Raw genomic sequence first — 25,120 nt, forward strand, 5'->3', positions numbered from 1 at the left:
AAAGTCATTGAGCCTTTGATTAGAGAAGTTTTGTTTACTTTTTCAAAAAATAAAAAAATAAAAAAAGGATGTGTAGAGTTGATTGGCGTTGTTTATGTCTTTGCATAATTTTTGTTTCATAAAAAATATACAAAGAGGGTAGCTGTAAACACCACAACCTATCCAAGGTTCTACATTTGATTTTTGTAAAAAAGAAAAAATTAAAAAAATGAAAAGGTTGGAAAAAATGAAAAAATATAAGGAGTTTAAGTGGGATTAAAAGTTGAAATTAAAACTTAGAAAGGACTAAAAATCCTTTTTAGTTTAGGGCTCTCAGATTACAGTATATAAATACACAAATAAATAGAATAGATAGAGAAAAAAACACTCACAAAGAGGAAAAACACATAAAATAAGAAAGTAAAAATCAAAAAACACAGCAAGCAAAAGCTATAAAAAAAGTTCAAAGATTTTTGGGTTTAAAAAACAAAAGGGGGTTTTTTTTGGAAAAATTTGAAAAATCCTAGATTTCTAGAAAATTTTTGGAAAAATTACAATTTTCGAAGAATATTCCAGCACCGGTTGAATTTTTCAGTGAGTTTTTCGGCACTAGTTGAATTTTTCGATGAAATTCACAAAATTCGATAGAAGATTCTGGCACCGATTGAATTTTTCAGTGATCCAACCCAGATTTTGATAAAATTTTTAAAATTCGATGAAAGATTCAACCGGAGTTCATTGGGATAAAGAGAGAAAAGAAGAAGAAAGGGGTAGAGAGAGAAAGAAAAAATGGGATCTGAGACTTAGCCTTGTATAGCCTTATCAAAATAATGTCATTTTGGCGTTGAAGAAGACCCAAGATTCACGTACTTTACTGCTAGGCACCCTGACCCGATTGCTTGACCCGCTTCAACTCGCTTCCCTGTGTTTCACCTTAGCGGATGCTGAGCCATTAAGCCGAGCCGCGTACCAAGCCAACCTACCGATTTTGTCTCTGGAGTCGCGTCAAAGGTTTTTTTTTTCTTTTTCATTTAGTTTTATTATTTATTTATTGATTATTATTATTTTCCTTATTTATTTATTGACTAAATTAAAATAAGTTATTTATTTAATTAAATATCTTTTAATTTTTAATGATTTCTTTAAAATAAAAATTTTAAAAAATATATTTTAAAAAATTGAAAGTATTAATTTTTCTTGAAAATAAAATTTTCAGAAAAGCATTTCTTGCAAAAAAGTTGGAAGTACTAATTTTTCTTAAAAATAAAAATGTCAAAAATACTTTAAGAAAAAGTTGAAAGTATTAATTTTCTTTATGTAAAAGCATGCTTTTTTCTTATAAAATAAAAAAAAGATCTATATCGAAAGTCGAATTATCATTCCTTTCTCATTTTATCTTTTTCTTTTATTGAAAAATTTTTAATGTTAAATAATCCAATGATGGAGTCTCTGCAAGAAAAACAATAATTTTTTTGTATACTCTTGAGGTGAAAATTTTTTTTTAATTTCATGCCAAAAGTATTGGAGTTAATTAAGAATAATTTTCAATAATTAATTACTTGATAAAATTTTTAAGGCTTATTAGATAACACGAAATTGAGTTGGTACCATATTCTGATGGGCATGTGGGGGTGCTATAACGTTTCTTACATGTAACTAAACTTTCGAACCCTGTTCTGATTTGTAGACACGAACTTATTCTTTTAGGCAAGCTTGAAAGCCCCTTAAGAGGATAGAATCCTTAAGTGACCAATTACACCTAAATAAAAAATATTAGTGGCGATTCCTCAAGTCAATGTCTAGCTATAAATTTACAAATCTATATGTTATGACAGGCTTCTCAAAGATATATTTGATTGGATCTAATTTTGCTATAAGCCAGGTAGTATGATAGAACATGTACCATTTGAGTCTTTTGGCTGTTCAAGCTAATGCACAATACATTTTCTCTAAAGAGGAATACTTGAACTCATATTCTGTGAACTTTTTACTCAAATAATAGATAGCTCTCTCTTTTCTGCTAGACTCACCTTGCTATCCTAGCACACATCTCATTCACTTTTCGTACATTATTAGGTATAGATCAAAGGTCTTTTTAGAATAGGTTATACCAATATTAGAAGATTAGATAAGTATTGATTAACTTTATCAAAAGCTTCTTGGCATTTTTTGTTTCATTCACCAGGATTATTCTTACAAAAAAGCTTAAAAATAAGATCACACTTATAAGTAAGCTGAGAAATGAATAGAGAAATATAGTTCAATCTACCTAAAAAATCTCAAACTTTTTTTTGTGTGCTCATTGGTGATAAATTCTGGATAGCTTATATTTTATCAACTTCAATCCCTCTTTCACTTACTACAAAGTCTAGCAACTTCTCTGACTTAGCCTTAAATGTACATTTGGCTGGATTCAACTAGAGTTGAAAATTTTTCAACCTCTCAAATAACTTTTTGAGGTTGGTGATATGATTTTCTCTTTTATGAGATTTCGTAATCATATCATCTACATATACCTCAATCTCTTTATGCATTATGTTATGAAAGAACATTACCATGGCTCTTTGATAAGTTGCTCTAGCATTTTTTAAACCAAAGGGCATAACTTTGTAGTAAAAGGTCCTTCATATGATCATAAAAGTAGTTTTTCCATGTCATCTTTAGGCATCTTTATCTAATTATACCCTAAGAACCTATCCGTGAAAGAAAATATAAAATGTTTGGTCGAATTATCCACCAATATGTCAATATAAAGCAAAGAAAAGTTATCCTTTGAGCTACCCTATTCAAGTCATGATAATCCACATACATTCATACATTTTCATATTTCTTAAAGATTGGTACTATATTGGCTACTTTGGATACTTGGTCACTAGCAAAAAACTTGTATCAAATTACGTTTTCACCTCATCCTTGATCTTTAGCATCATCTCAGGCTTCATTCATCTTAATTTCTATTAAACTAGTTTATATTCTAACTTTAAAGGTAGTCTATGTTCTATTATTTTCATACTAAGCCCGAACATATCTTGATAGGACCAAGAAAATACATATACAAATTTTTTGAGTAAATTTTCTAACCTTTGCCCATCTGTCGATGAAAGTGATGTACTGACCTTAACTTCTTTTTTATTCTCCACATTTCTTAAGTTCATTAATTTAATTATCTATTGATGAGACTTAGTTTGTTTATTTTCTTGCTCAATTAATCTCATTAGGTCTGGAGGTAATATATATTCCTCAAAATTATTTTTCTTATCGGGTTCATCAGAATTAATTGAATTTTTAAAATTAACCCCTTAATCGTTATCATGATTATCTTCATGTTCATGTAAGGACTTGAAATTGAATGAAATTGGATATGTTGGTAAGATGTATTGAGAAAATAAAAAATGAGAGCACTAGAAAGAATGAATCAAAATGCATCATTCTTAATTTTTATTAAAATAATAATAGATAAATGGCCCATACATAAAAGATTATCCCAATGCTTTTGGGCATAAGTAACTAAGATGCATAATTACATTGAAAAAGTTTCAAGGATTGTAAGCATTTCGATGGATCTCCAATTGTTCAACTCATAATCTAGCGAACAAAGGTAGACCCATATTTCTTGTTTATGCCCATTTTCATATCTAATTGTATGGATGGATAACTAAGTGAATGGTTCATCCATGTTCAATTCTAACTCCTCTTAAAAAATTTTCATTTGACTCTAGACACATGAACCTTCTAGGCCTAAAAGTATTATAAAAGTGTAAGATGACCATTGGTATACTTTTTTGTTCATAACTTCTGAGCCTCGCCATTCTTCTTTCTTTTCTATTTTCTTTTATTTTTCTTATCTCTTAGCCTTCTGTCTCATAGCCCAAGCTTAACCTCTCATTATTGTCAATTATCATCGGAGGCTCTTTTATTCATTGTAAATTTTTACTCAATCCCACTATAGGATACCAACCCTTGTTAATAATCTGATTTACCACTATGTTTGAGAAAGACTGATTTTTAGATCCTTCACCAATAGAATTGATCAACTCAAAAGATTGGTAAAAACATTTTAATGCCTCCTCAGGAGCCTCTACGTATGGAGCATTCATAGGTTGAGTCACTCACATATCTTTTTCTCTTAACACTACCACCAATTGGTCTTTTAAATTGAACTTGATCTTTTGGTGAAAGGTAGAAGGAACAACACCTGTTATATGAATCTATGGACTTCCTAACAAACAGTTGTAAGATGGAGAGATGTCCATCACCTGTAATTTCATATTAAACATGCTTGGCCCAATTTGTAAAGATATCTCAATATCTTTCAAGACTTCACGTTTGGCCCCATCAAAAGCTCTGACAACCATATAGCTATTATTCATATATGATTAATCAATAGGTAATCTTGTCAGAGTTGACATAAGCATGACATTAATGGCAGAGCCATTATTGATGAGAACTTTAGCTATAATATAGCTCTTGCACTTGACAGTGATATGCAAAGCCTTATTGCTTTCTTTTCCTTTCAAAAGAATCTCATCATCACTAAATGCTATATAGTTTGATATTACTAGGTTTCAAGCTAAGTGGTTTACGTATTCAACAGATACATTATATGCTACATATGCCTAGTTTAACACCTTCAGTAAAGTGTTCTGATGTGATTCATAATTCAACGATAGTGATAGCAATAAGATTCATGTTCGTAACTTATTTAATTGTTCAACAACAGAGTATTTACTATACTTTACTAGTTTTAAAAATTCACAAGCTTATTTCTCTGATATTGGCTTTTGAGATTATTCTTCAAGCATCATTCCTGGTTTATTCTATTTTTTTTTTACTTTGACCTTTCTTTTCCTAACCTTTTTTAGCATTTCTTAAGTATAGTATCTTTTACTTTGGGTTGTGCCACTCATATCTATTATATTGGCAGCATCAATCTTAGGTGTATTTTTCCCTTGCCCCTGGACTACCATATCATAGTTGTATCTCAATGGCATAGCTTTATCATCCTTGTAGGCAAATAGGGTAGAGACTTTAAAAGTAACTGACTTGGGGATAAGCTTGTCCATAATTGACTTTGGTTTCTTTTCATAATAAATTATTACTGGTCTTTGAACCAATTTTAATGGCTTGTCAACCATGAACACTTCGGCACTTTTGAAACTTTTCCTTCTTCATAAAGCTTAATTTGGTAAGAATTCAAGAGCTTCTATACCTTCTGGTAGAATTGTTTATAAGTTTCAATAGAGTGGCCAGTTGTCCTATTATGATATTTGTACTTTTTGTTTGGTACATAACTTTCATGATAAATTCATGGATCCACTATCTGTATCATGTCAGCTTTATATAAAGCATCAAATAGTTGACTAAGAGGAGTCTTGATCTCTTTCACCTTTTTTTTTATACAACGTTCATGCTTTTCATTCAAAACATTTACATTGTGGTTTGGCAATAGATTACCACTAACATTTGGCATCGTTATCCTTCCTGTATCAAAATTTATCATTTTATCTTCGATCAATCATTGTACCTCATGCTTTAAGAGGGTACAATTCTCTATGAAATTACTAGCAATTCTATAATAGTAGTTACAATGAGCTATAAGATCATACCATTTAAGATAAGAAGGCTTGAGTGACTCCATACGGTTAGGGACAATTAAATGGTTATTGTAGAACTCTTGATATAACTCCATATATGTCATGAAGATTGGGTCAAATACGAGTTTTTCTCAAGTATATAATTATCACGAACCACTTGTTAGATTAGTATGACGAATTGAAGGTCTTATAGGAGCTTAAGTGTTAGGACTGTATATAAGAGCTTATGGTCTAAAAGCAAGTTGATATGTTGGTAAGTAAGATAGTTGTAGGGTCAACTGGTATGGGTAAGGTAAGGCATGGTTCACAGTAAGATAGTATATGGAATAAGCTTATGGTGAATAGGGTTAGTGACCCCTAAATTATTGTCTTTTATAGCTCAAAGCTTGAGCTTTGATCATCTTTTTTCTCAGTGTTTTTTTAGTAAAAATTTATCTTCCTTCCAACTAACCATTTTTAATGACATTCTTAATTATTTCATTTAAAATCACCATTTTGGCAAAATTTTTATTACATTTTCTATAATTTTTTCAAAATAGAGAGATTTTTAAAGTGCTCATAAACAATACTATGGTCTCTTTCTTAGTTAGAAGCAGCTGAACTTGAATAGATATATCTCTCACCTCTAGGCATACTCCTTAAATGATTAAGTCACCTTTTTTCTATATTCTATAAGAAAAAGTGATCATGAGCTAAATCTATTATATGTCGATACTAATTGATGAAATCGTGAGCCATCTTACTTCAAGAGTGAATACGAGTCTTATCTAATGGGACATACCATCTAGTAGTAGAGTCAATAAGGTTATCTTAAAACACGTGCATTAACAACTTTTTATTATTAGCATAGGCAATCATTTTTTTACAGTACATGATGATGTGAGTTTTTAAACAATTTGTACCATTATATTTTTTAAACTCTGATACTTTGAACTTTGAAGGAATAATGATATCTAAAACTAAACAAAGCTTAGTAGCATCCACAGAACTATAAAAACCAATTCTTTCCATTGTTCACAATCTTTCCTCAAGCATATTCATTTTTCTTAAGCTATTGAGTCCCCCAATGACTCGACCTCTTTTGTTTTTAACTTTTTTTTTTCTTTTGGATCATCCAGATCAGGAACTTGAATTGGTTCTAAGGCTTTCTCCCCAAAGATTGGATTAACATAACTTTAGAACTGACCTTGGGCAGTAGTAGATTGCATTCTTGGGTTAGTGTATGGACACACCTTAGGGAAATTTGCTTGTGCCTTTTGAAAAGGTTGCCCTTGATAAGGGTTGAATCTTTGAAGGCACAGAGGATTAATTACATCCTACATAAGACGTTCTGACTAACTTGGAACTTTTTTCACCCTTTTCTTTTTATTCAACTTATTTAGAACTATCAAAATTTTTTGTAACTCTTCCATGAGCTCTTTTTAGGCTTTTTCAATTTTGTCAAAATGATTGAAGTTTTCTTATTTCATCTATCTAGCTTGGGTTTTAGTGTTGTATTGGCGGTGAATGGGGTTTTTGGATGGTAGAACTATCCTTGAACTGTAAGTATTACAATTATTAATTAGGAAATTTATTTATGACTCAGTGTGAAAAATAAAAACTTATTATGAATGCAATGTATAAGATATGTTGTATGAGAGATGCTATTTGCCCTTAAAAGATTTTCAACAAAAAATAAAATTCATTTATTTCATAAAAGTTTATTTATATAGAATCTATTATTCTTAATTTGAAAAGACATTTGACTTATTCATATTAGTCTTTGGCCTCAAACGTTGTCCATGCTTTTTTGTTGGGGCAATTACTTCCCTAAAAGCTTCAACCTCCTCAGCCATGTCCCCGGCTTGATCATTGCCTTACTTATCTAGATCACAAGATGCTCTATATACCTCTGTTGTCATAAGTTTTTTCTTTTACCACACCAAACTTGATATGATAACTTTCTATGCTTCTTTGTGAGTGCGATAATGTGATTCTCTTGCTTATTTAATCTCTTTTTCAAAACTTGAATATATTTTTTAAGTGTTTCATTCTTTTTTTAAGCTTCAATGTAGTTATTTTCCATTTAAGAATATTCTTTCTTCAATCTTTCATTTTCACAACCCAAATCAGTGATATTTATCTCTTTGGCCTCTATTTGGATGTGCAACCTTTTACGTTTTCGATGTGATTCTGTTAACTCATTGAGGCAGGTGTCACATTTTCTAGTCATTTTTTGGGCCCTTGCCCCTTGGTTTTTTACCTCAGTAGTCATTTTCTTGTATTTTTTATACAGCTTTGACAAGTCACTAATAGCTGTGTCTCATTCTTTGATGATCTTATTCATCTTGGCCTCTTGCTTTATTGCTTTTTCATTCATTTTCTCTTTTTCTTCTTGGAGCTGTGGATTTCTTATTTCCATTTATCTTTCTTAGACTCAAACTCTTTTATTGTAAGTTTCAACTCTAAAGGTACCTTTTTCATATGCTGTTTCACTGACTGACAAGAATTTTCTAGAAGTGAACATAATTTTTTTACTCTTTTTTGCCCTTCATACTAGATATCTTGGGATAGCCTTATCAATGAAAAACTCACAACTCACCCTTTTGAGATTTTGTCAAGCCTTAATGATCTTATCCACTATTTGTAGCATATTTAGCTCACTATATAAAAAATTCGATTGAGTGAGTTTGTGTGTCATAGAGACAAATTGTTTAGCCTTGAACTATTTTCATATCATGAATGATACATAACTTATTGCTCTTAATAAACCTAGAAATGAGACCCCAGACTTATCTCAGCACCGATACAATATCGTTTCATGATTTATCCATTGGACCATCCATTTTACTTGGGTGCAAGTAAAACCTTGTAATAAAATCATCCATCCCTCTCTGGATTTGGGTTTTGGCCATTTACTCTTATAAAACTCCTTGATTGAGGCTCAATTATGAAAGTAAAGCTTTGAGAATGCATTCTTCTTGTACTTAAACTGACTCTTTATCCATAAATATAACAATGGTACATATTTAAGAAAGTGTCATTTCTCCTTCTGACGATAATAATTCAGGGTTCTAATTGTTTCTATTAAGATTGTAGGTGAAGGGTTACAACATTTTTCTATATGCTAGAAGAAATCAATCACTTCTATCTTAATATGACTTAGGATCCTAGGAAAAACCACCGTACTATATATTGTCAAAGCAAATATATCCATTTTCTTGGTCATTATTCGAATGTTTTATGATGAAATCATGCAAAAATTCCTAAGGTAAATAGATATAATTACTTATTTCTTGAACTTATACATTCACATCTTCTTTTTGAACCCTTATGAGATCGGTTAATTTTTTATTAAATACTGGTTTCTACCTTTTAACATATATCTTATATGGTAAAGATGCAAACCTATCAACGTAGAGTACTCTTCTATAATCGGTGCCATGTCTACCTCATTAAAAATGAAGCACTTATATGAAAAATCCCAAAATTGCATAGCTGTTGTAATGAGGGAATTTTAACTACTACTGAAAAGAGATGCACAGTATAACCATACTTTTCGTAGAAAGCTGATTGTCTGGGTTGACCCATATTCTTCCATATCTCTGATAACTTTTCCAAGTTATTTTACTTAAGGTGTAGATGAACTTTCTTTGGTAAAATAGAGATATAGTTTGGTGGCAAGCAATTTCCCTCATTTCATTAGACCTTTTTTGACTTAATATTCAGATCATTGGGCGATTCACATTTGGCAAAGGTGGATGAGGCATAAACTAAAAAATCTGTGGACTTCATGGAAGTTTTTATTGGAAATAACTTCAGGGCAGCTTTTTATATACAATCTTTATGCATGATTTATGAATATACACAGAAAAGAAACAAGGAAAAAACTTGGTTAGTTTCAATATTATGAAAACAAAGAAATAAATTAATTAGCACTTAGAAAGCAAATAAAATAGCATGATTCTTAAACTTCATGTTAATTCTAAAGCGTAAAAGGAAACATGGCTCTACTTATGGGCTAGTGTTCTAAGGTTAACTATATGTTGTTCAAGTTAAATCTAAAAGTTCTCAAATTGTTCCATACATCATTATCTATCTCAGAATAGTAAAGCACCATAATCTTCATCTATTACAGGTTATAAATGGATATGATTCAGTTCGAGTGATAATATTTTGTTAGACCAAGCGGAGACTTGAAATCTCATGAAAGCGTAGGTATTTTATTCTTTTCTAAAGGATGGAGTTTAGTTGTAGAGCTCATGTTATGTAAATGCAAGTAAATACCAAAATATGTGATAATTAAAAACAGATAAAACATTCAAAGAAAAATTCTTAATTTTAACATAGGCTTTAGATAACAAAAGTTTACTAGCCTGACTCTCAGACTTCCCTAACAGAATCATCAAATTATCATAATGTATAGATCTGTAAATATAACTAGACATAACCGAAGGAGTCGTCATCAATCTTTTATTAAAATGTGATTGGCCACCTAATTTATTCATGTTTACGAAATCAAAACTATGTTCGAAGTACGGTTACGTGTGAGGAAGGTTATAGCACCCTCACATCAGCTACCCAAAGAATGGTACCAATTTAATTTCATGTTATCCAAAGGCTAAAAACTTATCAAATAATTTAATATTAAAAATTATCCCTAAATTACTCTAACATGTTGATAATAATTTAAAAACATCCTCTCACTTTAAAAGTATTTAAGAAAGCTATTTGTCATATTTTGAAAAGGCTTTGTTGTCAGATTCATTTAATTTTTGTAAAATCCAATTTTTGTGGATAAAAAAACTTTTTATTTTCAGAAATATCCTTCAATATGTTGGTAAGATTTTTCGCTAAAAATTATCCTTCAATATATTGGTAAGATTTTATGGCAATTATTTCTTTTCTAAAAATTAATGTTTATTTAAAAATCATAAGGTTTTCCAATATGTTGGTAAAATCTTATCTTAAAAATCAAATTGCCTTTCAATATGTTGGTAAGGCTTTAATGAATTTTTTTTTTTTGAAATTAGTTTTTCATAAAAAAAATTAATAGAGTTATCCAATATGTTGATAAAACCTTATTTTAAAAGTCAAATTGCTTCCAATATACTGGTAACGCTTTGTATTTAAATATTTACTTTAAAAAAAATTGAACCTTCCATTATGTTGGTAAGGTTGAAATTTTATTATAAAAATTTATTTTAAATAAAGAAGAAAAAGAAACAACTAAGTAACATAAATAAACATACAAATAAAGAAGGAAAAAAATAAAAATTACTTTATCTTCTTTCTTGTTTCTCCAAAATCTTCGAAAATTTTGCTACCAAAATTTTTTGTTGAATATTTGTCTTTTATGTTTCTTCTCAACTCTTTTCTCCAACATAAAACTCTTAAAAGAAAATTTTAATTATTTAAACCCAAAACACCAAAAAATACTATAAAAAAAACTCTTAATTTTTTTTGTTTTTTTTTACTCTTTCTCTTTGCTTTTTTGTTGTGTATATCTCTACTCCTTTTTCTGTCCTTTTTCCTTTGAATCTAGGTTCACATTTATAGGGTTTAAATTATGAGAACCCTAAACTAGAAATGGTTTTAATTTTACTTCAATTCTAATTTCAACTTTGATTTTAACCCAAATTTTATAATCTTAAAAAAACAATTCCATACCAACTCAACCACCCCAAAATTTTTTTCTAATTTTCCTTTTTATTTTTTTTAACAAAAAATAATTATAATTCCAAACAAATTAGGATGCCTATAATCGTAATAATAATTTAATCTCTATTTGTTTTGTATCTTATAGCTTTTTTTTTTATCTATACTAGTATAATGCCTATGAGTTTTTTTTATTTAACATAATTAAAAATTTGAAATATAAAAAATAGTATACTAAAAAATAAATAATCAAAATAAAGTCAATCTAATAAATTTGAAAATTTATGAAGTAATATGCACCTTTCAAGATAAGGGTTTTCTTCACCATAGCCTCTCTCACAAATGAATATGTCAAATAGGTTCCCCAAAAATACATTCACTGCCTCCTACACTAGTTTGAAAACAAAAACAATATCAAAAATTAATTTGTAAGAGTGCAAAATAAAATGTAATAATGTACACATGTATTTCTCCTTCTCGCAGTTGGAGCATTTGCTTTGAGAAACTTAGCCCATTATATTCTGATTTCACCTTGGTCTTTGCAGGTGCACAGATGCTAACCCATGCAAAGTTTAAATTCTTGCATAAATTTTTTTAAAAAAGTACAAACCTTCATTAGTCTTTAGTCTGTTCAGGCATCTTTTATATGCTAAAGGAAAGGGACCCAAAAATCAAGCCTAAACTTTCAAATCCATATTCAAAAGATAAGCAAGTTTAAAACATATTGTATTAAAGAAAATGTACGACAGAAGCAGCCATTTTTAACAAAGTTCTCGTTAATATATGATTGTATAAAAGCCCATAAATGGATCCTAATGTCTTGCATTGGTATGTTCTAGAACCTAAAAGCAAAATGAAAGTTCAACTTTTCAAAAGTTGTTCCCCTGCTTTATTCGCCATTTTAGATGCCTCCAAGAATGTGGTGCCACAGAAAAAAAATGCATTTTCTGCTCTTTTATCAGCTTATAATTATTAGTTACTGATAATTTATCAGAGAGAGTATATAGTAATATCACATAGAAATTATTGAAATTTTGAGACTAAAAGACCAAAATACTGAAATATTTTTTGATTATTTTATTGATATTCTTAAAAAGAAAAAAAAGTATATGCTAAACTTGGAAGATTTAAGAAGAGTTTTAAATATGGTAAATTTGTTTTTATGCCACAATGGTAGAGGTCTTACCTAGTAGTGATCCCATCATCTGGGATAGACATGAGCCCTTTGATACCACCATAGCAGACCATAATATTCTCCGCCAACTTCTAACAAAAGCAGTTCTGCTTTGATTTCCAACTTAAGTACGGAAGTTAGAAATAAAAAGACCATGACAGTCAGAAGCACTACCTTAAACCATCAAACAAATATTTTTTTCTATCTTTTCAATCTTCAAAACCTTTGCTTTTTCTTCAATAAATTGACGTTAACCCAAGCTACACAACACAACCAAGCCATTGAATTCTTTGGTAATTCCTCACATTTTCTTTCAAACCTTTTTTTTTTTTTTTGGTTAGTTATAGAACTAAAATTCTTCTTCCTTTCATAGAATTCTTTCCTACACTCTTTTGTTTAGTGTTTTTCTTTGATAGGTATTTAAATTTTTGTTTTTTTTTTATATATATTTTATGGTTTTTTTGGAGTTTGTTGACTTGATTGTTTTTGGACTGTAGTGTACAGACTAAATTAATAAAATGGGAAAGTTTAAGGCTTTTATTTGATTTTCTCTGCTACCAAACGGAGGCTTAGAGCATTTTATTTTTGGTTGCCAAAAAGAGTGAAGAAACAAAGTAGAGGAAATATAAGAGAAAAAAAATTACTTTTGAAGCTAATGCTTTGTTTCTTTGTTTTAGTTTTTGTATATATGATAAGTGATAGAGGACAGTTTGGTTATAATGCACACATGTCTATGCATTAATTAAGCCACCTAGGATCCATGTCTGAAGATATGACGCCACCTCAGATGTATAGGTAAATCGATACAATGGCAGTGAAAGACACTAACACACATAAAAGACATCTATAAAGTATCTTTAACATTAGACAATCATATACAAAGAAAGAAAGACAAACTCTTTGAAAACTTTAGTCTATGAATAAATGTCTTTAAAAATACAGGTAGTCTACACCATAAGGTTAAAAATAAGGTATTCAATCAATCAACTATAGTCTTATTTATATTAATCAATCAATGAATAGGCTTATGATTGGTTAACAATAATTAAGTTATTGTCTCATCTTATGATTGATTAACAAACAAAGAAATTATTTTGCCTCTGCCTAAGTAACCAAAAATACCATAAATAAATCATGAAAGACATTCCATATATAAGTTGGGAATAAAAGATTAAGAATAAACTCACGTTTAAGGTAAGCATCGAAGAGATTTCCAGTAACCCCTTCGATCATACCATCTACGGGCAAGATGTGCATACATTTTCCATATTTAACATTAGGACACTGATGCACAGAGACAACATCACCAAGGCTAACCCTCAAGTTTGACCTAACAACCTTGTTCATCCTAATCTTTGGTTCATCACGTGTCATCTGCAAGAGCAATGCAAAAAATATCTTTCCCCTTCTTTCCCTATAGACTACAAGACCAATATAAAGGACAGTATTAGTAAGATATAAGCCTAAAGACATTGAAATTTCAAATTTATAAGAAGAATTGCAATTGCATGAATAGACTATTCATGCCACATATAAAGCAAGTTTCAATCCTCCAATGTCCTCCAAACTAATATTGCATATTCCTTGGTAAACAAACAATCTTCACCGGCAAGCTTAGCAAGTTAGCCTCTTTACCTAAAAAATTTCCATATGTGTATAGCAAATTGAAGTTGGGGACTCCTATATTTTGTTATAGATTCTGATTAAAACCATAAAAAGTCTTTATCAGATGTTTACAAACATGTTTGCAAATATGAACTTTTTTTAAAAAAAATTGCTTGCAAAGCAAAATAAAAAGAGAATACTAAACATGCAAAGAAAATAATAAAAGGAAAATTACTCATTTATAAAGAATTCAATTTCAGATAGACTATAATAGAAATCTTAATTCAATTTTGATTTTTATCTACTTTTTTTACTTGAAAGATAAAAAAGAAAAATCCAAAACCTGAATTCTGAAAATTCTTAATAAGTAAAGTAATAATACTAGTTATTTATTTAATGGAAAAGAGAGCAAAAGAGAACTGGGATTTGCAGAAAACATACAAAATAAGATGAATTGGGATTTGCAGCAACGAGGCAAAAAAGACCAAATCTCATAACCAAATGAAAAAAATTTGCAGAGAACATACAAAATCAAACCTCTGGTGTCTCAATTCATAGAGACAAACAAATATTCGCCTGAAAAAAAAAAATCGTTACCTACTATTGCATCTGTGCACTAGTCTTGTTTGTTTTTTTCTTTTAGATTCAAAAATAAATAAATAAAAAGAAAAAATATATATCTTTGCTCACAGAAGAAAAGAAGAGAAGAGAAACTGAAAGGGAAAGGGAAAGGGAAAGTTTGAAAAACATTGAAAAGGCAATCGTGAATATCAAAGCAAGAAACAGTTGAAAGAACTTTTACCAAAATTTTCCCTCCAATCATCCTTTAATAATTGCTCAACTATCTATATCAAAACCAATTCGGGACAGTTTTTATATATGTTATACATTTTGTGAAAATTGCCCATTACAATTCATTCAATACCCACCGAAGCCTAGCCAAGTAAGCCTGTTCTCTTTTCTTCTTGTATTATCCCTCCCCACAACCAAAATTTCAGAATGGACTCACCAAATTCTTCTCAGAATTCTATAGAAAACGGATAGAGCTTCAAATCCATAATATCAAGGATGAAAAGTTCAGCAGAAGAAGGAGAAGCCAATCATATCATAAAAATTATGGAAGAAAACGAAGATCGCTTAGCTTCTATGCACCAGAAAATCCCTGAGCCACCGCGTTTGCTGAGCATGGGTGCTGGTGGGAGCTCATGCTGCATCTTCAGAGTTCCAGAGAGCCTGTCTGATGTCAACGGCAAGGCCTACCAACCTCGTATTGTCTCGATAGGGCCTTATCACTGTGGCAAGCCTCAGTTAAGAATGAATGAGGAGCACAAGTAGCGGTATTTAGGCTTCTTGCTCAAAAGGATGAAAAAAAAAAGGCTTAGGATTGGAAGACTTTTTCAAGGCCATACAGCCCCTGGAACTGAAAGCAAGAGAATGTTATTCCGAAATTATCCAGCTTTGCAGTGATGAATTTCTCGAGATGGTGGTCCTTGATGGTTGTTTCATTATTGAATTGTTTCGGAAAGTTGGACATGTAGTTCCATTTGAGCCTGACGATCCCATATTCTATGTTATGGATATTACCATTCTTGTACAGGGATTTTCTTCGACTTGAAAATCAAATCCCCTTCTTTCTTCTTCAATGTCTGTTTGATTTATCAAAGACGCCTGGAGAGAAATCTGGCCAGTCCTTATCGATGCTCGCTTTGGAATTCTTTAACCATGCAATGCTTAGGCCTGATGAAGTTATTGCTAAGTACCATGATCTAAAAGGCCAGCATTTGCTTGAATTGGTCCGTGCAAGCTTCATTCCATCCGATAAGGATCTTGAACCATGCAAGGTTAATGAACCAACTCGAATGATTCATCCTGTATCCAAGCTTCGCTGTGCAGGAATCAATCTCAATCCAGGGAAAGCAGACAGCTTCTTTGTCATAAAATTCAGGCATGTTGTTATCAAAATGCCTCCTATAACCATAGATGATTTCATGAGCTCTTTATTGCTAAATTGTATGGCATTTGAGCACTGCAATGGGTGCCGCACTAAGCACTTCACAGATTATGCTACTCTACTGGACTGCCTGGTAAACACCTACAAGGATGTCGAATACCTATGTGAGAGCAACATCTTCGAAAATTAATTTGGAAGTGATGCCGAAGTCGCACGATTCATCAATGATATGGGTAAAGAAACAGCATTTGATATCAACAACTGCTACTTGTCTAAGCTGTTTACAGATATTCACCAGTATTACAAGAATAGTTGGCATGTTCAATGGGAGAGCTTCAAACATACTTACTTTGAAACTCCATGGTCGTTTATATCGGTATTGGCTGCCTTGATTCTCCTACTACTTACAATTGTGCAGACCTTCTTCACAAGTTATACTGTTTATAAACCTGATAAATCCTAATCTATCTATATATATATATGGAATTAACATAATTTTGACAAATACAATATTACTTTGCTCCATATTAGCTTTTTACTAGAAAATAAGATATTGTATATATATTTAATTATCTAGCTTGTTTTTTAAGTATAGCAATGAATATGAGTTTAATTTCAAGGGAAGGTTTGGGCTTGAATTCGTTACTACAACCACCATTCTTAAGGTGTGAGTAGCTGACTTTTACCTCAGTTTATCTTATGTGTTCCTCTTCATTTGAAATGCCCAAAATTTTGCTTAGTAAATATGCAGTACTTGAGGGGAAACTCATTGTAAAATGCAGGAGAGGGAGATCAACTCGGAGAAATTAAAGAAGTGGGTTACAAAGGTTAGATAGATTCGTGAAACAACAGTACTGATCCATATGATTGGAAATTGGATTTGAATGAAGAATAGTAATGCCAAATTTTCAATGCATTTCTACACTTTGAATAGCTGTTAGCAGTTATATCGAAACCAGTTATGGTGCACACCTCACTAAACGTTCCAAAGATTTAGATGCATGCCTCATTATCAAAACCAAACATTCAAAAACGCAATACGTCCTAACCAGATACCACACTTGACAGGTAGAAGAACTTTTATTTTCGTTGTGTAACTTGTTGGATATGTTTAACTAATAGTTGTAATTTTAGTCTTCAAGCACAATAAATCATTGAACAGATATATTGTGGAAGAACGTAAAATTGAAGATATAGTCAAGAGTCTAAAATCGCTGCATATGTTGTGCCAACTGGTCAATTTATACGTCAAAAAGAAATATACAGGAAGAGGAAAATTTTGATTGATTAATACATCTTCTATAATTTGAGTTTGCGGAAGGAAGTAGCCTACCATCACCAGTATATTAATCCAAGATTAATTTGAGTTTGGAACATCGATTTCCGCAATTAGGCTGATAAAATTAATGGGATTTAAAAACAAGTTTCAACTTAATAATCATGGGACTCAATGTCTATCACTCATAGACTATTGATCCAAATATTTTCTGAGAATTGGCTAGAAATAAATAGACAGTGTTTGGAGTTTGTTTACCAATGGACAAATGGATAGCGATTAGTCACATGGTGATGCCTGAAAGAAATTATTATTAAACAAGAATGGCCCTTGATAATTTCCATTTAAAGAACTACAGCTTTGCAAACTCTAGCATGGTTAGTCACTTAGCCTCCTTGGTACTAGGGCTTCAAGGTTTCTGTTACAACCCAGCTGCGTCCCTGTCAATACAAGAAAAAAGTCAATGTCCTCATTAAACTACGACAGAGATTTGAACCTGAATTCGTGACGATAGTTAAAATTGCTGCCATTTATTTGATAACTGCAGTGAAAGTACAAGTTGAAAATTTTGTCTGTAACGATTTGAAAAGTACCTCAAAGACATAGCGTATCTGCTTAAGTTATTAGCCGTGTAATTCATGAATATGAACTCTTCAACCAGGATTTGCTTCTTATATAATCCAGATAAAAAGTCTGATTTCATTAAGAAAGGAAAAGATACAGAACAACAAAGCAGAGCAAACTAATCAAAAAAACTAGGAAGATCAGGCCCGTTGCACTTTGGTTAAACTTTTACCAGTGATGATGCTACTTGCTAGAAAGTGGCATATTGAACTTATAAAAGAGCACACAGAAAAAAGGATTTGTGCATTTGTACCATACAAAATATTTAAACATATGATTCAATGATTGATGCATGTATATATGCTTTACTCAAAGAGTAGCATTCGATTTCTCTTTACTAGGAAAAAAAAAAAAAGAAATTGTCAATAAAACAACCACTACTTCTTTGTTCCAGTACAAACCTAATTTGTATTGTATATACTAGATGAAAAATGACTATCCCTCCCACGTTCATTGTAATTGCAGCCTGCTTGCGTGAACAGCAGGGAATGCTTTGCAAGCTCCGAATTTTCCATCTTCTGGACTTGGTCTTCGTTTGAAAATTGACTTGGGTTTTGAAAGTTTCAATGTTTAGAAAATTGCTTTGTCAAATGCCATTTCCGCGGGCCTCCCTGGCATCTATATAAAACAAAAAAAGCAACTGCTTTGAGTCCTCAAATCCGACCTTCATTTCCCTTCGAAATAACAAAAAGTAGGAAAAATAAATAAAAAAACTCATTGCAACTCGCTTTTTTAAACTTCATCAACTTTCAACAACTTGTACAAGCATCTTAAGTTTGTCAAGGATCTCTTACAATCAGTTCTATAATAAACAACATGAACCAATTTCCTCAACCCACCAGACCTGTTCACAGCTATGATTTGACTCCAATAAAATTCCCTCCAGCCTCTCAACATTTTAACATGAACAATTCTTATTCCCAGTCTTCGATTCCTGAAGATGAGTTTCATTTCAATTTTCCTGAGAACTTAATGCCACAACCGACAGCAGCAACAGAAGAAGAAGAGAAACAAGCAATTGAAAATCTAATCAGGGTCATCTCCGAATGGTACGAAAAACTTCCCGAAAACATAAAAAGCCAAATAAATTTGGATAAATTCGATGTCTCAGGCAAGAGCACGACTAAGCATGGTTTCCATGTCGAGTCTACAACAAGCCATGGCCGTAATGAACAACTGGGGAGCTTAAGCATATGCTTGAGCGATTCAAAATTAGGACTATACATATAAATACCTCGCGTGGGGTTCATGGACCGGCTGAGGAGCTACGGCAAAAGCTTGAGCGCTTCAAAATACGGACGGTGCAGCTTGGAGAAGTTGCCGAAGAAGAAGTTAAGCAGTGATTATCAAAGTTTGAAACGCCACGCTTTGAAACCATATGTTCTTATTATAAACTCTAAATTCGTATTTACTTTCAAATTCTTTTATTAATTTATTTGATGGTGGAAACTGAAAAAATTTCGGTTTCCTAATATCATGGTTTTGGTGTATATTTTTCTTAATGTTATAAATAAATCATTATGGTAGAATTATCTTATTTGCAGCAATGGTTATCACTTATCTACAACAAACAACAATATTTCTATGATACTCCCATAAAATGAATATGTTGATGGATATAAAATTTTATATTAATTTAAAATTTTGACAAAAAATATAAATAAATGTTGGAAATTTTATAATTTGTTAATCTTCTATTATAAAGTAAGATTTTAAATTAAAGATTTACCTTGATATAAATTGAATATGTCTTGAAATATATGTATATGCAGAGAGGGGAGATAAACTTATAAAGATCAACCAATATAGTGTATAACTAAAAAAGTTTCATATTTTTTTTCTAATCACTAATTTAAATAGATTTAAGAGAAAAGATTAAACTATTTTTTTTTATTTTTACTTATCTCTAATCCCTTTGATCTATTGAAATCAATAATAAAAAATATATATAAATCTTTTTAATTTTATACTGTGTAAGTTGATTCCTTCTCATATACAATATATATTTATCTTAACAAATTTACAAGATTCTTAATAATTAAACTAGAGTGCTTCCCTAGCTTCGCAAGGGGTTTCTTTTTAAAAAATTTTAATTTTTTTACTTGAATTAATAATGAAAAAGAATAATTTTAAATCAAATAATATTATAAATAAAAGAAATAATAATAAATCAAAGATAATTATTTTAATTATTAATTTTTACAAATTTTTATTAGTGTATTATTGTGAGAATATTTTTGTATTTAAATAAATTTTATTTTTAAAAAAATATTTAGTTTTTGGTATATCTTAATATATGATAATAGTAATATAATGTTATCTTTGTTAATATAAAAATTTAATATAATAAAAATAATTATTTATAGTTGTATTGATTTTAAATTAGATTAAAGGGTAAAATGATCAATTTAAAATATTAAATAGTGTCAACCATTTTATTTAAAGGGTAAAATGATTATTTTGTAAATTTGGACAATTGTTTTTTCTAATCTCTTTGAGAATACTTTTAATCTATAGTAGTATAGAATTTTTCAATAAAAATAAGCAACGTATTTTAAAATTGTTAATGCGGCAAATGTATCTCATTAGATTTTCTTTGTATTAAGTCAATGATATTAAATGCTTAACTGATTTTCATTATACAAAACTTGAAGAAAAGAAAATAATAAAATTTTAACGGGAGCAAAATCAAGATTTAATTTTTTTAAAAATAAAATCAAGATTTAATTATAAATATATTAAAATTGGAGTAGTGCATTGTATAATATCTCTAGAAAAAATTTTGGAAGTTCGGCAAAAAAAAAAAAAACAAATGAAGTTGAATGGGAAGAGTTGCCCCCACTCTAACCAAGTCAACAAATTGAAAGGTCGTTATATATGGGTGTTGCCGTGTTGCTCGTTTAATTCAGTACAGCTGACGGCGTCTCAGTGTATTATTCAAAAAACAATGTTCCAAATAATTCCTGGAACAGTAATCAATTATTAATGTTGAAAATTTCAGAGATGGAGTCTTGTAGTCCATCTTGAAATTTTCAGCTTGCCTACGCACAGACGCAATATTAACAGTGCAAAATTAACAAGTCGGAAGTGCAATGGTTACCTAAGACTATATCCAAATTCAGTTTTAATACCTAGTAATCTCTTACTTTTCAAACTTAGACATATTCAACGAATATTTGAACTTTAATATTTAATATTGATTGATGCATGTTTGAACTCAGTCAATTCATTACCAGCCAGCTCTATAAATATGGAGATCAAAATCTCAAAGCCTTCATATTGTTTTCAGATACATCCCCAGGTTCCTACAAGAGATCAGAAGCACAAAGTTAAGCTATAAGTCTACAACGCTTGGTTTTTTACAAAAGAAGAACAGAAAGGAGGGCATAATTTTCAGCCTTTTTCTTGAAAAAATAAACAGATAGTTCTGCAAGATAAAGTACTGATCTGAACCATGATAAATCATCCTAATTCAGGGCAAACGAATTTGGAGTCAGCCACAAAATGTTGCAGCAATATCGTAAGAAGTCAAGCTATTTTGAATAGAATAAATAAAGCCACAAGCAGTGGGCAGAGAGTTTTAAACGGTGGCTCAAATACAACATCAAGGTCTGGATTTCAGGGAGAAGTGGAGGGATCAACGCCAAAGCTCGAGCGGTTTAAGATAAGAACAGTAGAAACAGGTCAAGTTGTGAAGGATGATAAAGACAAGCAATCAAAACATTAAAGCTGTTGCATTACTTCTTTTTTTTTTCATGTGTTCAGATTCTTTGATTCTTTTGTAATGAAAGGAAATTGTAAGTATTTTCTTTCTATGAAGTCAATGGCTACCAGCCACACCGTAACAAAGACGGTACTTTAATACAACACCAATATTTTGTCAGTTCAAATTATGTTAGAATTGCGAATTGGTTAAATTATAATTTTTGCTTATTGATTTATGAAATCAGTCAGATTAATGAAATCACATTAGGTGTAGGTATGTGAGTATAACATTGTTTTTATTTTTATTTCTTTTTATTAATAAAAAATAATAAAAATATAGATCAAACAAATCTAAATAATCATCACTTTACACATAATGATTGGGTAACTCCACAAATTAACTTTTCCTCAAATTCTCTCATATTTACTCCCTTATTATGTGTTTTTGGCTGCTTAATTATTTATATACACACTTTTTTTATTTGTATTCATTGATATTTAAGTGCGCGCATAAGTTATTTAGAAGGGGTTAGGGATGTATATTTTATCTAAATTCAATGGAAATTCTGATTTTTTTTTATCTTAATGAAGAAAGAGATGATATTAAATTTTGAAATAATAATGAAAATAAATATGATTTTAAATTTTTTATGAATATGAGCATGGAAGTGGATAATATAGCATTCGTTTCATATTCGTATTTTATTTACATTTATATATATTTAATAAATTAATTTTTTTTAATAATATAAATTTTATTTTTAGATTTATTAAAACTAATATATTTTTATTTAAAAATACATATTTATAAAAAAAACTACTTAAATGTGTAAAATAAAAATAAAAAACTATAAAAATAAATTTTACTTTTTATTTTTTATAAGAAGTCATGAGTACGAAAATTATTTATTTTTATTAAATATTTATGAAAATAAAAATAAAAATATATTTAAAATATCTATTAAATATAAATACATAAATAAATATAATATAAAAAATTAAAAACGATGATAAATATTATTTTACCTACCTCTTATCTTATCTAATGATATTTTTAGAAGGAATAATATGAGTAAGCTAGCTTACGTGAACCGCATTAACTCTTAGCCAAACTCTTTATTTAATTATTATATCATGCTATTTGGCTCATGCCAAAGAAAATCTCTGAAAACATTCGCCCGTGTAATTATGAGTTTCCCTAGGCCCTGTGCGGACATGGACATAGAGTTCTTAGCCTTTGTTCCTAGGCGGATGCGAACCCCCAACCCACTTTGTTCTGGTTTGTTCAAGTCATTCCATATTCAAATTCGGCCATGTCGATACGACATGTAGTTTCCGCTCTTATCTTGAGAACCCTTAAGCTGTTCAATTTAATACGTAATTGAAATCTGAAGAAACCTCCCTTGGTTCTTTCTATTGTTTTTTTAATGTCTTTCGTTTATCTAAAATAAAATATCATTTAACATTTTTGTTTAGTAACATTGAAAAGTAATGCAAGATAGAAACATGTTTTTGACCAATCACTTCGAAGACATGATTGATTTTTTATTTTATTAGCAATAAGCCACTATTAACCAACTAACTAGCTAGTTACCAATGATAATGTAAATTTGAATGTGACAGATGTATCCTAACTTATATCAACACCTTCTCTATTTCATATGGGGCAAGCTGGTGCATATAGCTATCGAGGCACCAAAACAAGACAAGGGGCTAATGTCATCAGTAGGCTTGAATAGTGAGGAGCATAAAATTTTTGGTTAAGCACAGTCAATAATGGTGATAATTAGGCTTTTGATGGTGCTTAAACTTTCCTGTGGTCCTTAAATCATTGTTTAATACCCAATTATCACTTTAATTGACTGTGCCCATTAATGGAATTGTGCCTACTGCCCCTCAGATGAACAAATAGGCACACATGGTACTTATCCTGATTTGGCTCCATCCCTCCGATGATATGCCTCCCAAAAAAAGCAGCTGCCTCATCATGCTGTCATCATGGTGCTAGAGTAACTTGAAAGATTACATATTTATTTCGTTCCCAATTGGTTTCTATATATATATCCCACAAGTTAAGTCGATAATTTGTGCATACAAGTATATTTTATATGGTTGGTTTAACATTTGTTACTTGTGATTTAAGAAAGTTGAATAAGTTTAAGATTCGATGCACTTCTTTAAACATACCAAAAAAGAGTTGCTAAGTGTGTGATGATGGGTTCATGTAAATGCATCACGGCATCGACCTTGTATAATCAATCTATACTTACAAAGATAATGAAATTAAAGAGTCAATCGAAATCTCCAATAAATTTTTAGAAGCAATATTTATTATAAAATATTTTTAAAATAAAATTATATTTGATGTATTGTCAATATATAAATATTATTTACTATTAATAAATCATTGATATTATATAAAATTTTGATTTTAAATATATTTTAACATTAAATTTACTTATTTTTTAAGAATTTAAAATTTTAAAGTTAATTTTTTATAATATATCATTATATGATTCACTAATAATATGTATCAAATATAAATTTTTAAAAAATTTGAATAAAAATACTCAATCATATTATTATTCTTTATTTGACAAGAAATCATTTATAAACAAGCCTCACATATACTTTTGTGGCTTCAAATGAAAAGAAAAAAATTTTGTTGCACAAACTCATTAGCTAGAAAGTACTCAAAGTTAATTACTAGTAATTTTTTTTATGAGAAATAATAAATTATTCATTTTTTATGCAAATTAGATTGCATGATTTGTGGGGTCAGAAACGGATGAAGGTGAGGTGTCAGCATCCACCTTGTCATTCCACAATTTCTTTTTTGCCTTTTCCTTACCGGAGAACATATTTTTATAATTATTGTAATATAATTTATTAATTATAATTTTATTATTGTAATATAATTTATTAATTATAATTTTATATTATATGAGATTTATCAAATTATTATATATATCACTTTTAAATAATAGATTCTTATATAATTTTTAATTATGATTAATTAATTATAATATCACAAGAAAGAAAATTATAAATGATACGATCCTCCTTCCACTGTTTACTACTTGCTACGTCGGATTAGTGCAACTAGTTGAGAACGAGACATCAACAAAGGGGTGAGGTGGGCCATAGGCTTTTGGGGAGCATAATCAATCTGTTCAACTGATCTCCCATTCACAACGTAATAAAGTAAGATTTTTTATGTTTTCAGTCATCTACGTAAGAAATACAATATATCACTTGTATTAATATAAGAATTACATATTTTTTATTTTTGGATCAAATTAAATTTATAATATTTATATTTAGTTATTTTAATTCAAAAATAAAAAATATATAACTCTTAAATTAATATATATATATAATAAGGGCTCAAATGATAAAAAAATTTGTTAAGTTTTAATCTGTCAAAATTCTTTAAATTTGATGTAAATAAATTTATTTAAATTAACGCATTAAAAGAATGTATCAGACAAAATTTAAGAATTCTATCACTTAAAAAATATATATTTTTGGCCTAAAAAAGTTACTATAAGTTAATTAAATGGTTGGAGTGAGGA

At 29.9% G+C, this 25,120-nt stretch overlaps 1 pseudogene; it reads left to right on the forward strand.

Moving 5' to 3' along the window:
- Nucleotides 1-15,015: 15,015 nt before the first annotated feature.
- LOC111295661 (UPF0481 protein At3g47200-like) lies at nt 15,016-16,427 on the forward strand (annotated as a pseudogene).
- Nucleotides 16,428-25,120: the final 8,693 nt, after the last annotated feature.

Source organism: Durio zibethinus, chromosome 14 (genome assembly GCF_047325235.1).
Source record: "Durio zibethinus cultivar Kanyao isolate XHJ-2024 chromosome 14, ASM4732523v1, whole genome shotgun sequence".
Classification (NCBI taxonomy): Eukaryota; Viridiplantae; Streptophyta; class Magnoliopsida; order Malvales; family Malvaceae; genus Durio; species Durio zibethinus.